This window comes from Ambystoma mexicanum, chromosome 8 (assembly GCF_040938575.1).
Source record: "Ambystoma mexicanum isolate Mex_15411 chromosome 8, UKY_AmexF1_1, whole genome shotgun sequence".
NCBI classification, from domain to species: Eukaryota; Metazoa; Chordata; class Amphibia; order Caudata; family Ambystomatidae; genus Ambystoma; species Ambystoma mexicanum.
The window spans coordinates 1,113,765,610-1,113,780,303 of record NC_090929.1 but is presented as its reverse complement, the minus strand read 5'-3'; the positions used below and the strand labels follow the sequence as shown (position 1 = coordinate 1,113,780,303).

Below are 14,694 nucleotides of genomic sequence, written 5' to 3'. Positions count from 1 at the left end.
TAAATGGCCACCCATCTTCCAGAAAAGAATCTAGCATCAAAGCCTTTTCTAAAAAATACAACATTTGGTTATAACCCGAAGGCCTGGTCACCCTCAGCCCTGTCACCCCTCTCCCTCTGTAGTATCCAGCAATGTTCTTATCCCCTCATTGCCTTTTTACTCCATTTTCTCCGGCATTAGCGCCCTCCTGACAAAGAGTGATTAATCACTTTGCAGCAGACAGTTTCTGTTTCTGCCGACCAGCAGGTGGCTTGTCCCGTGATAATCTGCAGCTATTAACCACCTCGCTGCATTCTTTTAACTTCATTATAATTTAAGTACTCCACAGGTTTCCCAGCTGTAGCATAGTTGCCAATATGATCCGTTCCAATCTGTAGGTGCTTATCCAGCCCTGCTGTTTCACTTAGCATTCTGGGACCTGTCATTCTGCTTTTCCCATTATGAAACTCAAACTACAAGTTCCAGAATGCAAAGAAAAAAACAGGCTGGATAATCACCTACAGATTGGAATGGAACATGTTGGCAACTATGCCGTAGAGGAAACCGGGACCTAAACATCATGTTAAAATTAGTCCCCCAATGTTGAAATGTGCCCCCCAGCCCAGACACATTTTCAGCCGGCTTTGCCTATTTCCGTTTATATGTGTCATTTTTGCAGTTTCTGTTTGTGCTACTGTGTTTCCCCGTATCTTTTTTCCGTTTTCGTAGGGATTGTTCCTGTGTTTGTTTCGTTCCTTTTGTTTTTTTCATCTCCCTATGCCTCATTCTCCCACCTGTGCTGATCGAAGATGCTCAATTACTCACCCTCGAGGCCCAGCTGGTCCCATCCGACACTCCTCCCGTTTCCTTGGAAACGCAGGATTCCGCCTGCTTCTGTGCTGGACTGCTGATAGGCTATCGGAGGTGTCCGTCTCATTTGGTGTCAGTGAAAGGAAAGGGGAAGAAGGCAGAGGCCGGGAGACAAGGGACGGCGCGGGGGAGGAGAAAGAAACGGGAGGAGCGGGGAGGGTTGGAGGAAGAGTAGAATAGGCACCGGCCAGAGGGAAGGCGATAAACTGCTCGAGGGGAGCGGCGCTACGGACGACTGTAGGAAGAGGGACAGCGAGTCCAGCAGAAGAGAAATACAGAGGGAGACACCTGCAGGCGGAAAGCTCTGGACCAGTTAGAGACCGCACCGAGAAAGAGTTCGGGTGGGAGAGGCCACACAGGTAAAGAGGATGCATTGCACTGTGGGATTGTGACTACACTCGCCAGAGAGGGATGAGACTTCAGCTTCTTGAGAAGCGCCCCTTCCTTCCCTGTGCGTACCCCTCCCCTGTAGACTGTTCCTTCCATAAAAGAAGCAGAAGCTTTCTTCCCTTGAGGAAGGAACAGTCTCTGGGAGGTCACTACCTCGCAGAGACACTTTTTTTCTCAGAGTGCAAACTACACAGACACCTCACTATGTGGCAAAATGACTTCTTCAGGACTAATTTAATTTAGATTGACTGTTCCTACATTGAAAGGTGGATGCACAAAAGCGAGAGTGCTACACCGTCAGACGGAGCACTCTCAACACCAGGTATTTCTATGATCCACCCACTAAACTGTGGTTCCTCCATGTGGCAGAGCCTGACCCCCTCACAGGACTAAACCTCAGGAGAGTCCTGGTTTACACATCCATGATGCTATGTCTGCCATCGAGTTAGGGAAAAAATACAGAGAGGCACTCTGAGAACCTGTGGGGACCTCACAGATTCAGCCCTTTAGAGTAGACGGAGTTGGATCAAACCTCCCCTCCAATTCATGGGGAGGAGTGAAGAAATATTGCTCCATCTCAGAGCGTGGGGGCAGCTTTAGAGTGAAGCAGATACTATTTTGCTGATTCTCTTGAGGCTTGCTGACCTGCAAAGCATGCCGGTAAAGTCTCCCCCTTTGCTAGGCTTAAGCTGCTTCTTATGGTACATTTCAGTACATAAGGGATGGTTCAGGTGAGCGGTGAGCTCCTGTTACCTCTCCATTAGTAAGCTGTTTCTGGTGACCTGACGGCTTTTCTCCCTGGTTTTATCAGGGGTTGAGCAAGAGCGCGGTGGTGCCACTTGCTTGACAGTAAGTGTTAAGCATGAGATAACAGAACTTATTACTGTTTTGTTGAAGTGTTGGTGCTATCCATTAGGTATGAGATGTTCCATGGGACCTGATCGCAAGTATTCTTGAAGAGCACTGGTTCTTCTCTCTTGATAAGTGGTATGCATGAGATAACAGAACTTGCTACTGTGTTGACAGTGTTTCCGGTGAACGTTTGGTGATTCGCCATGGGTGAGGGGTGAACCAGGCCAGCTGATGGGGCTGGACTTTTGCTTTGCCTGATGGAGCCTTTCTGTGGCAAAGAGATTTCCTGTTCACTCATGGTGTTTCTCAGTGGGACTGGAGCTTTTCGGTATGTGAGCATAGTTGTGGTCACGCTGTTGCTGGTTCGGCGTTTTTCAGTGCATATTTGGTGCTCTGCGAGTGCCGGTGGTGTTTCTTGTGGAGGAAGAGGTGCCTCAGATATAGATGTAGTGTTTCTTGCTGGGTACGAGGGCTTCCGCATCCCAGTGAGTTGGAGGTCCTTCCTGGGACCTGGCTTTGCTTCTCACTGGGTGAATTGTTTGTTTGATTAGAGATATTTGTATAGCGCAATCTGAGTAGTCCATTTCTAACCTATCTGGTAGATAATTCTCTATTTAAAGAAGTACGCTTTTTTTTTTTTTGGTTTTTTTTTTCTGAAAGACTGGCAAGATTTCCGAGCTTCTCAGATCCAGAGCAAGGCTATTCCAGAGCTGTGGGCCAAAAACAGATAGTCTACGGTCTCCTCTAGACACGCATTTAGTGGATAGAACCATTAGGAAATGCTTGTCTCTTAACCTGAGTTGATTGAACTTCTCAATGGATAGGATGTGTTTTGGAGGCTCTGATGATGCTCTTCCTGGGGAGGTGGCATTTCAGGAGCATCGATGATGATTAAACTGTTGAAACAAACATGGCAGCAGGAAAGGTTCAGATCTTGCGCTTTATGTGTCATCTGCCCTTTCTGCAACTTCACACCGCCCAACATCCCAGATTCTCCCCCTGAGCTTACGACCTACTACCGGCTACCTTGCACGACATGCCCATATGACCCCTCCCCCCCCCCCACTTCCTTCCGCTGCCACTGTATGATATTTTAGGATATAACACCACTCCCCTTGAATAACAACCACAACAGCCTGCCATGCCGTTACAGCTCCAGGGATATCTGATTCGGGGGTCCTCTCTCAGGACCACCCCTCAGCACACCATAATGCTGCAGGATCGCATGGTGTCTACCCCCATAAGTTATTACACAGATGACAATGATGTAAGCAATCGCCAGGAGTTGAGTTTTATAAGTACATTTGTTTCCGGGGCAGAAGTGTCCTTCCAGGGGTCCCTAAGCATTGCTCAACTTTCTGAAGTGTCCTCCGTGGGGAAAAACAGTACTTTCTAAAATGCTGGTATCCAGGGGGGTCGCACCTGCCAGGAATCCTCCTAACTTCCATATAGGGTAGTGTGTCTTAACCAGGGCCTGCCAATATGCCTGTCTCTCCCGCCGTAGTCATTCCTGCTACTATTGGGGTGTGCGTTGGCAATATCGTTTTCAGTCTAGGCTATTTGGTGGCACTTTAAATGCCACCTATATGGCGATACTATTGGTATGGGAAGTGGCAATAAGGAAGAGATGAATTGTGAGACGGGGGACACAGCCTGTGGGCGTCTGCCTGTTTACCCACAAGTTGACTGCCCAAGGGTATGCCAACCCCTATTCCCAGCCCCCACTCTCTCCACCCAAAACAGCCCCCCTGGGTTCACTTTGAGCAAGTGCTGTGCTTTTGAGGGTATGCCAATGTTACTTTTAAGCAGTATTTCCGAAAGATAATGGCTTAATTTCAGCTGTAAACAAGCTCCTTGCGTTTAAAAAAACGATTTATAAGAATGTTGTAACCAAGTGTGACTTCTGCCACTTGATGTCTAAGCATGTTGTGCCCTTGCATCTGTCTTTTCACGGAGTCCATGTTAAGAACAAGCATAAGCAAAGCCAGCAGTTTGGGTTGTTTTATAGATAGTAGATGGCATTCGCCAGGCACTGCTGTAATAAGCCCACTGACAGCTCTTGCTGTCTGGAAAATGGCCACCCCATACCTACATACAATTCAAAACTGTAGATTTTGACACTGTTTGTTACTCAATAGAGGGAGCTTGTCCTCGTCACCTCTCGCCATGTTTTCTTCTATTTCTGCTCCTTTGTCTCTAGCATTGACCTGCATCTAGCCTCCCCCTTTCCCAAGGGGGCCTCGTTTCAGTGGTGGTTTAATTATGACGATGTTTCTTTCACACATGCACCAGGATCAATATGTCATTAGCGGGTAGGGCTCGCTAACACAGACTGGGAAGGGGGGAGCATGGCCCTGAGAGGCGGCCCCCGCCCCTTCAGTTCACATTAGACGTGCCTGGGGTTAGATATTAACGAGGTCTGCAGCCTCCTTGTGCAGTGCTGGACATGGGGGCGGGGGAAATGTTTGGGGGGAACCCTCCTTGAAGGGGTGGTGTGGGTTAGTAGTGGGTGGTGCCGAGGGGCGTGGTCCCAGGCCAGGTCACGCAGTACAGTATCTCATCATAGAACCCAATCCTGGCGATTTACATAAAAAAGAAAAGCATTATGGGAATATAGGTATGTCCAGAATTTAAAATGTGAAACATGTCTTATTGTGATTCAGTAAGAATCCCTTTTGAGAGAATAATGGAAGTTGGGGTCTGCAGTTTTAATTGGTCACATTACTCACCCTAATAAATACAACTTTCTACATTGCAGGACATATATACCAGTCTGGACAGCAAATAACGTATGTGAGGTCTTGGCTGTGTGTCTGTATTCATGCTGAGCGTGTCTGTTGAAACGTGTGGGTTGCTCGCATGAGCTCTAGGAGCATGAAGCCGTGTTATCACACACTCGCACGAGCAACCCATGCTTTATCAAGTAGACTCCTCTTCAGAAGCCAGCCCGTTGTTCCTGGGCAAGCTCCTTCTGGAGACAGGATGCTCGGCCCATTCCCAGCGCTGCTCCTGTGGCAATATGTTGGGAGGAGCTGGTGTCACAGCTACAGCTACTCCCCTGCCTGGTACTCTGTGTTTTATTCAAATTGGAGGGAAAACACTACTCTGCCCAGGCGACCGTAGTCCCCTCCCCCAGCCACCCCATCTTGTCATTCATGTTTTCTTACAAATTCCTAGAGGGCAGTAGGAAAAGAATGGGATCGAGGGAAGGACCTAGAAAGAAAGGAGGATATCCGCTAATGGTCAGTTTGCCAAAGTAGGAGTTGGTAAGTGTGGCTTCCCACAGTGAACTAGAGAGATCTTCCGGGTCAGAGCAGGCAAGTGGCCGGACAGGGACGTAATTTCACCAAAATGCCAGGGGTAGCAGAAGTGACATCACACGACCCTTGACCCCACCCCAAAGTGACATCACGGGAAGAGATGAAACACAACCTTTCACCCCACGACAAAACAGGAAGTCACATAGCATTGTTTCTGAGTACACTACAAAAAATATGGATTTCACTGCAAAGTGATATACATTTCATACAAGAATGGATCACCAAATGCATTGTTAATATCAGTGCGTATAGGCCCACATTACCGAATCACTGTGAATGCAAGCAGACATCCAATGTCAAACCACAATGTGTTTATATAGCACTTAAGCGCTTCATATAGAACAAATATACATACAATATCACCCAACCCGTCATTTATTAACCTCAGCAGGATGAAAGGCTGAGTTGACCTTGCTGGGAGTCGAACCTGCAACCTGCAGATCACACACACATTACAGCAGCCAGCGCTTAAACCACTGAGCTACCTTACCGACTCTAGCCATCAGAAAACCAGCAACTCCAGAAACAGCCACATGATGCTGGCCCCAGCCCATGAGCCTCTGTAAAAAAAAAGAATATGAATATATATATATATATATATATATATATATATAATATATATTTTTTTTTTTTGGCGGTAGCAAGGGAGACCTCAGGGGTTGCAGTTGCGACCCCTAAATGATGCCCATGGGGCCGGAAGGGGGCAGCCCGGGCGTTGAGTGATTCCAATCCCACATCTCCTGGCGCTTTGAAGTGCAGGCATTGGCATAGGATGTACATTTAGGCATGGGTCAAGGAGCTATTCGTTTGCGTTGCACGCTATGCAAGGCAAATTGGAATCTCGAGGCATAAAGTGCCCCATCTTTATGTCCATGCGAGAATGTAGAGTACGTTTGCACCAAAACATCTGCAAAGAGTTCCTTGGCCTATGAAATACTTGGGAGTCCCAGTCTAACGTTTGTAAACGAACGACTCTGTCCTCCTTGGGGAATTATTTTTTACTAGGCGGCCAGAATCTGGAAGGCATCGATTATTCATGAAATTTTCGTAGAAAAATCTGTAGTTAGTTTTTATGTGAAACGACATGAATTATTTAGTTCTATTGAGCACATGTGTCCAAATGAGCAGATTTTCTTAATAAAAAGCTCTTTTCTCATGGAGGCAATCTGCCCTGGCCCCGAGCCAGGTGGCGAGCTGGAAGAAGCGCAGCGGGGTGGCGCTGAAGACCTATGGCGCACAACTCTGAAGTAAATGGCCACACTCGCTCAAAGGCTGAATACACTACTCGCAGCTCGTGAAGCCGTATCCGGTAACTTCACAGCCCAGCCTCTCATATTTGTCTTGCTCTCCGCTAGGCCGTGGCGTGTCCACACTCTGACAGCGGTGGCCCCAAGTCGGGCCCTGCCTTATGCAGCGGTGGCATGAAGTACGAGCGCGCACACATAATGATCATAGTTTAGGATAATGGGGTGGCAGCAGCCAATCAGATTCCAGGGGTAGCACGTGCCACTCTCTAGATAAATCACTGCTGCTAGGGGCAGGATCCACCAGGCAAGAAAAGGTTCGGGCAGGTAACCCGCACATTGCCCCTACGTGCTAACATTGTCAGATTATTTGCACTTTGTTGTAATGTAAGCTGCACACGCTTGAGAGGTACCCTCAAGTTTATTGTGTCGACCCTCACAGCCCAGCCACTGACTCCTAGAACCGAAATCCTCCCTCTCCCATTCGATCTACGTGCACATAGTGTTCTATGGAACACTCGCTATTCAGACTACGGTCTACATTGAAACAGTAACTACAGCACACTGCACTCGCCAACCTCCTTGAGATCTCATGACTCCAACCGTCTCGTCTCGTGGTCCATCCTGTACCAGAACCTCCCTTTTGGGAACAGACAGAATGCCGTGGATTTAAGGGTCCTGACATGATCTCAGGTGGTGGAAAGAACATGTGCAGGGTGTTAGAAACCTGTAAATATATGCACAGCTCAACCTCGCCTCAAATAAGCTGGACATTTGCAGCTGAAGAGCAGAGAGCTGGTAATGTACAGCGACACCAGTAAATAAGCCCGGACTTGTAACCTATGGCTAACATCCAATGAATTGGTGGTCTGCTAGGATATACCTCTTGGTGTGATACCCTTCAAATTGAATATGAACAGAAAGAGATCAGTTGAACCACTGTGTTCTTGTTATCAGTTAACCCCTTAAGTGCCAAGGACGAGTATGCTCTTCCTCTTTGCATACACTTGCATAGTAGCCTGGCAGTCATTCTTTTCGTTCTGTCTGATTAAGGTTCAGAGCAATTATCAGACACCAAAAGATGCAATGTCAAACTGTTACTCACTTCATAACAAATGTGCATGCAACAACTATAAAGTTGGCATCAATTAGCAAAAAATAAATGGATCAATTTAGCAACACACTAAAGTGGTTCCAATTGATGATCCACTCCCATGACGTAAACGTGAACACAAAGGAGAAACCAATCCATTGAACACTGACACGTGTTTCGACGCATGGGAAGTGATGGCAGTTATAATCGGGTGTCCACCACCAACTCTCAGTTGCAGGTAGTGTGTCAATTCTAGTCCACGGAGAGAACGTGGATTGATGCCTGTCCCTCCCGCGTCTTCATCAGGGTGCTTGGTTCAAATGGGAAATTCTCTAAGAAGACAAGTGTCACCTCATTTGTATGGTGTGGGGAAAAAAAAAGCCCATGTGTTTGAGGTCTATTCATCGAGAGCAAATTTCACGTTGGCAAGGCCGCCCTAATTACAAGAGAAGATTTGCTACAAAGATTCAGATCTGTAAATGCAGAAGTGGCACCTAAATGATGCCTCCTCAGTGGTAACTCCTGAGGTTCATTATGTTTCAATAGTTCTGCAATATCCGTGTGTGGGTGTGTGTTCTAACATGAATACTTGTTTCTGTTTGGTTACCCTATTTACAGCATAGTTAAGTCTCGTGTGTAGGATCATGCCATCGTTCCCAGTCTCTTTGCTCAAAAGATACTGGGAGTCATTACAAGTGCAGTGGTAACCATGCTGGTAAAACCATCAGGTTGCTGCCAGACTTGCAATATTTACTGGCGCCTGACTTCCCGGTAACACCGGGGTGTTAAGACTCAGGCATTCTGAGAAGTCATGCGCCAATAAATGTTAATCCCCATTCAATGGGGATAACGGAAGCACGGCACAGTTAATAACGGTGCCAGTGCTTGCGTGAAAGTCTGCAGGTGTGTGCTGTTCCACCCGCCAGGTCTGACCCGGGCGGGACGGCACCTGTCTGCAGACTCGTAGTGTGCTGGTCCAGTAACAATGGTGCCGGTATGCTTACCGGCAGTGTTACCTGACCAGCAAACTTGTAATGAGGCCCACTGTCTGTTACTGTACCCCTCCAGTGACTGCACCTGTGATTCTTATGGCGTGTGCACTGTAAGGAACTCTCCCGATCGTCACAGGTCTTCCTCAAACATTCAGTGTCTCGCTTTCATTCCTGCGATCTCCTAAATTCGGTCTGTCTAAAAGTGGCCCCTTAAAAATAAAAAGTACCTATTTTGAGGATTCACAACTAACGCTCGCTCTTATTTATTTTATTTATTATTTAAGCGCGCAACAGCCGGTGGGCATCGTGGCACTGGCTACATCCAATGAGAAGCTTAGTTACAATAGATGCAGAAATATAATTTTACACATGTTGAAGAATACATAGATTTGGGTGCAGTGGGAAAGAGTGGGTACGAGGTTAGAAGGGTTAGATGCTAGTAGAGGAGGGAGGTTAGAAGGGTTAGATGCTAGTTGGAGAAGTTTTCAGATTTCTCCCAAACGTAAAGAGGGAGGTTTCTGCTCTGAGGGAGGTAGGGAGCAAGTTCTATAACTTGGGTGATATCTATGGGAAGCCCAGCCCGCCTTTGGTTCTGTTGATGTGTGGGATACTGAGTTGATTGGTGTAGCGTGTTCTGATGGGTCGGGCTGAGGTGGCTCTGGATAGAGTTTCTGATAGGTATGAGGGGGGCCGTGGAGTTGACACATTTGTGCAGAGTAGTGAGGATTTTAAAGGTGATGCGGTCCTTGACTGGGAGCCAGTGGGCGGCCTGTCTGGCTTCAGAGATGTGATCTCTTCTAGGAATGCTTAGAGCTGCTATTAGCGCATTGTTTTGAGTGACTTGGAGTTTGTTTACGTTCTTAATAGAAGTGCCTGCTAAGAGAGCGTTGCAGTAGTCTAATTTAGCACCTATGGTAGCTCTTTCTATTGAAAGGCAGTTGGACTTGGTTAGGAAGGGTTTTATGGCGTTGATGAGTTTGGTGCCTAGGGCCGAGGCCGAGACAATAGCATTGACTTGCTTATCCATGAATAGCCTGGTGTCCATGTGAACCCCTCATGTGTTTACGGAAGATAGAACAGGAATAATGGACTTGTCAATGTTGAAGTTGGAATTGCTGCTATCTAGCTCGGTTAGATTAGACTTTTGACCGAGGATGAGAATCTGTCTTGTCTCCATTGAAGCAGAGGCCATTCTCGGCCATCCAGGCTTGGGTAGTGGCGTAGATTTGGTGTAGTGCTGCAGCGTCTTGGACGTATGAGCCGGTTAGGGGTAAGAATACTTGGGTATCGTCTGCATAGTTGGTATATGCAATCCCAAGAGCATCTAGTTTGTCAAAGAGGGGCTTTGTGAAGAGGTTGTATAGTGTGGGAGCAGTGCACGACCCTTGTGGGACTCCGCAGTGGATGGTGGCGGGTGCTGCATTTGCTATGTTAGAGAATACTTTAATTGCTCTGCCTTCTAGAAAGGAGGAGATCCAAGAGGTTGCTTGAGTCGAGAATTGTGCTGCTTGCGTGAGGTGATTGGTAAGTGTTTAGTGGTCTACCAAATCAAAGGCAGCCGAGAGCTCTGGTCGGATGTTAGTGCATTGAAGCACTTTTTACCTGTGGTCTTAAAGGGGGCTGTTAAGTGCAGTGGCTTCCTTCGCTGGTTAATGATGGCATATTGGCCTGAGGGAATGAGCATTAGACCTGAAGTAGCTTCAGACAACACACTTGGTTTGGGGGCTAACTGTGGACTGCAGTTAAAAATGGTTATCTCAAAGCCTAACCTTTTTTGCTTCCTCTATTGCTGACTCACTCATTCTAACGGTTTAGGTCTTTTTTTTCGGAAAAAATTGACCTTTTCACAATTGACTGAATTGTTTTTTTCTTTAAAAAAAAAAAAAATCCTTCACCTATTCCCTTAGCCCACCCCGCATCTATATTGAATTCAGATTAACCAAAATTTGTAAAGAATTTGCTGCAATCAAGTATTCTAATACCATTCTAGCACAGATTATGTTAGGGAATTTCTTCCAAGTAGCAATTGCTTCCATTTTATGGTTCTTTTGCCCAGTGACCTATTTTACTTGATAGCTGTCAACTGCATTTCTACAGCCCTTTCTGTGGCAAAGTTCCCAGCGCAAAGACCGATAACTGTCCTTCTTTGCTGTAGTATTGACCCCCCTAAAGGTTCCTTACTGTACTTAGACTGCCTTGTAACTCAAACTATGAAAAAAGAAACCCTAAGTCGAAAAATAGTGCTCCAAATATTTTTCTCGGAAAATAGGGCACAGAGGTGGGTCTCCCATTTAAATAGCTGTAATCCTCCAGCCCGTTGGTTGCCCCACATGTGTTTTGGTTAGGGTGACCGGATTAAAAAAAATAAAAAAACTGGGACAGGGCAACTAACATAAAAGTAGGACTAACTTTTGAAAGTGGCTGTCGAGGCACTACACTTCTGTAGCAGTTGGAGGAGAATGGGGTTGAAGTGTTACTGTTAAAATAAACACATAGTGGTAGTTTGTGATAAATTAGTTATACTATCTTAAAATGTAAAATGCAGCATTTCTTTTGTGCAAATTTGTGCATTCCTGCCTGCCAGCTCCGAAGACCTGCTTATAAAAACCGGGACCACTAATCTTGAGAAACAGGGACGTGGCACCCAATTCCAGGACAGTCCTGGCAAAACCGGGACATCTCGTCACTCTAGTCTTGGTCGGTAATACCCGCTCCCCCTTGAAACAATCAAAGGGAGACAACAGTACTGTAGTATGTGAGCGAGACCATGCACCCCATATCCAGACAGGCTGTCCTTCCAGCTATGAGATTTGGCACCTTGATCCACATTTTGGAGACCTGGAACAATTGTCAGTCCTTAAAATGTACCGCATCCACCACCACCATCCATCTTGCGTAGTAGAATGGGAAGAGCTATGCTGGTTTTTACATGTGGACCGTGGTTTTACAGAAGATCCAGAAAGAAGCCTGCTTACTGATGCTCATACGTGCCACTGATTTGGTGGGCACAGCTAGACCCAACCTGAGGGGCAGCTATCACTTCTAATTGTAGGGGTTACCAACAGAGACTTTATGGATCTGGGGCCAACTTACTTGTATGAGGCCTCCTTTCTATTCTCCATCAGGGAACGTTTGTGGCAATGTAAAAATATATTGGGAGACTACGCTCAACATGGAGTCCCCCCTTCCCCAATTAAGATGGCTCACAATAGATCATTGATTTTGTGTTCAGCTAGCCTTATCTATATAGGGCCACATAGACCCCCTTCCCCCTCCCCCGTGCCAATAATGAGCCAAGAACCAGGCCGAGGTATAGAGGGACTACATCTTTAAAGTATTGGTTCAAGAAATCTTGCACTCAATGGATATACTTGACACCTTCTCTGTGGCACTAAACCAGTTTCAATGTAAAACAAACTTTTTCTTTTTTGTAATAACCAGGTAAATATCACTTACTAAGGTTTAGATTTAAAACCAAGCACAGTTTTGGTTTTCAAAGCAAGTTGCACATTACACATGCAGCAGAAAAAGTGTATATTTTTCAATGGAGAATTACACTTGGTTTCACTTTGCAAAGCACTTCTCTCTGCAACACCCAGACATCAGTTATATGCAGCACCCGGTTTAAAGACCAGGTCTAGGGAGTGGGGACAGTTTTTAGAAATTTCGTTTTGGGACAAGACTTTCTTGCAATTGCACCTGGTTCTTAACAAACCTATCTGGGATGAAATCCATAGTTTTGTTGCAGCCTTAATTAAATAGTTCTAAGTATTGTGATCTGATGATTAAGGTACCCCTGACCCAAACCTCATGATCTCTATTAGTCACTTCACCTTGTATCTACTTTCTCCAAACTGCAGCATTTTGTGATTTCCATTCTACACACACAAATAATTTGTTTTCTAAATGCTACCTTAATTCAGAATATTTATCCCAGCCATTTCAGAGTGAAATAAAACCTTTGAAAAATTAAAATGAGAAAGGAAAAACAATAAAGAATGCGATTATAATGTTTTGTATTCCGTGGTATCCAAAATTGTGGAAGTCATTGAATAGTTGTATTTTATTTTTTGGAATATTGAAGTCTTTAGCACCTCTTGAGGTTCTAATCCGTAAAAGAAATCAAAATGCGATTTTCAAATTAATTCCCTAGTACCTAATTTAAAATTATAGTCCTGGAATTATCAGTCTCTTATTCATGGTGTTTTGAAACTGCTTTACCACCTTTTGCAATAAAATGAAAACATTGAATAGTTATATTTTTTTCTGCTTAATTCAAATTCTGTAATTAAAATAAAATTAGAATAATTAAATTTGGGGTATGCTCCCCTTATTTGGAATGTGTAAGCGTTTTTAGAACTTTATTTTAATTTAAGATGAGAATAATATAGATTTCTATTAATTGCATGTTGCTCAATTATATTAGGAGTTCTAAAATGTGTTTTTACTTTCCTTTCCCTAGTTTTGTGTATGTATCAAAATGGAATATTAATAGGCCCGAAATATATTAAAATTAATTAAATTATGCTAATTATTGCAAACGAAAATGCTAGTATGCACCTTATTCACACGTTTGGAATGTCCACTTGACCTCCTGCAGTGCTACATGGAAGCACGCAGTATATGGCTCTCTCAGCGAAGAAAACTCTAAATGTGTGTCAGTATTTGCTGTAGTGCAATCAAACATTGTAAAAGTATGTGTAAATCTCACTCCAACATCTGCAGTACCATAAAAAGCGATAATCAATTGCACACTTCTCCTTTAATTATCTAATTCTCCATTTATGGGAAGTGCTTTATAAAGCCTCTAGGTGTGTCTTTATGACTGCTCATTTCTCTTGGCAGAAGTTCCATATGTACAGGCCACCAATCATATGGAAGGATGGTTTTATATGGCATAATATTCTAATGTCTTGTTCGAAAAACCCCTATTGTTTGCGTTCAGCTCATATTTCATTTTTATTCAAGGTCCTTTCAACCAAGAAATGGAGAATATATGATTAGCATTTCTATTTGTTGAAATGGACACCAGTCAATCCTGTTGTAAGATAGCCTTTTACTGTTTAGGGTCAGTTATTAGTCCAAATCAACAGACCTAATTAAAATGAAACCTGCATCACACATCCAAACTACAATTGGTTACAAACCATGAATTGCATTAATTACTGATTAATGTCCTTCCTCTACTCCAACCAGGGGTGGACTGGCCTATAGGGAACTCTGGAGATTTCCTGGTAGGCTTCTGCACCCTGGGCCTCTTGTTGTTTTCAGATTTTCCCATAGGAAAAGGTTGCTGAAAATATGTAATATGGGGCCACTTTGAAAATTATTTCTATGGGCCTCCTTACACGGATGGCGGAGAACCATGGCGCTATTAGCGCCATGGTTCATGCCGGTAAAATACCGGCACTGCCTTGGCGGAAAGGGGAATTACTGCCCCATTCCAAGGTTGGCGGGACGGTAATTCCCCCTTCCACCATTGCCCTTCCCCATTCCCATTTTTGGCCCATAAGGCTCAATGGGGAAGGCGCTAATTACGGTACCGCAAATTGCGGTACCGTAATTAGCTCCATGGGTCCCTTTGCGGGTTGGTTTTTAACACCTACAAAAAGCAGGCGTTAAATCCCCCAACCCGCAAAGGGACCTCGTAGTAAGGCGGTAAGGATTTACCGGTAAATCCTTACCGCCATCCGTGTAATGAGGCCCTATGACTCAAACTATACTGTGATTTCTGATTCGTCGATTGTTCAAACTCTGTCTTTACATTCAGCTGCTCGCAGCAACAAATGCCAGCGGATTCGGTTAACGAGAAATGTGCACTCACCATTCACAGGGCCTGCAATGTTATGAACTGTAGGCGATATTCAATCAACACTACAGCTAAGTCAATGCCTAGTCTGGGATGCTGAGGAAAACCCTTATTGATGTATTTTTCTAATCGGTTCAGTACTCTG

At 45.0% G+C, this 14,694-nt stretch overlaps 1 protein-coding gene across 2 annotated transcripts in view; it reads left to right on the top strand.

The window, feature by feature from the left end:
• The first annotated feature begins 936 nt into the window (after nt 1–936).
• The window catches only part of RASSF4 (Ras association domain family member 4), a 666,318-nt gene continuing 652,560 nt past the window's right edge, over nt 937–14,694 (top strand). For both annotated transcript variants that reach the window (XM_069611147.1, XM_069611146.1), the window contains exon 1: nt 937–1,208. The gene's annotated coding sequence lies outside the window, so the exon portion shown is untranslated. The remainder of the gene's footprint in view (nt 1,209–14,694) is intronic.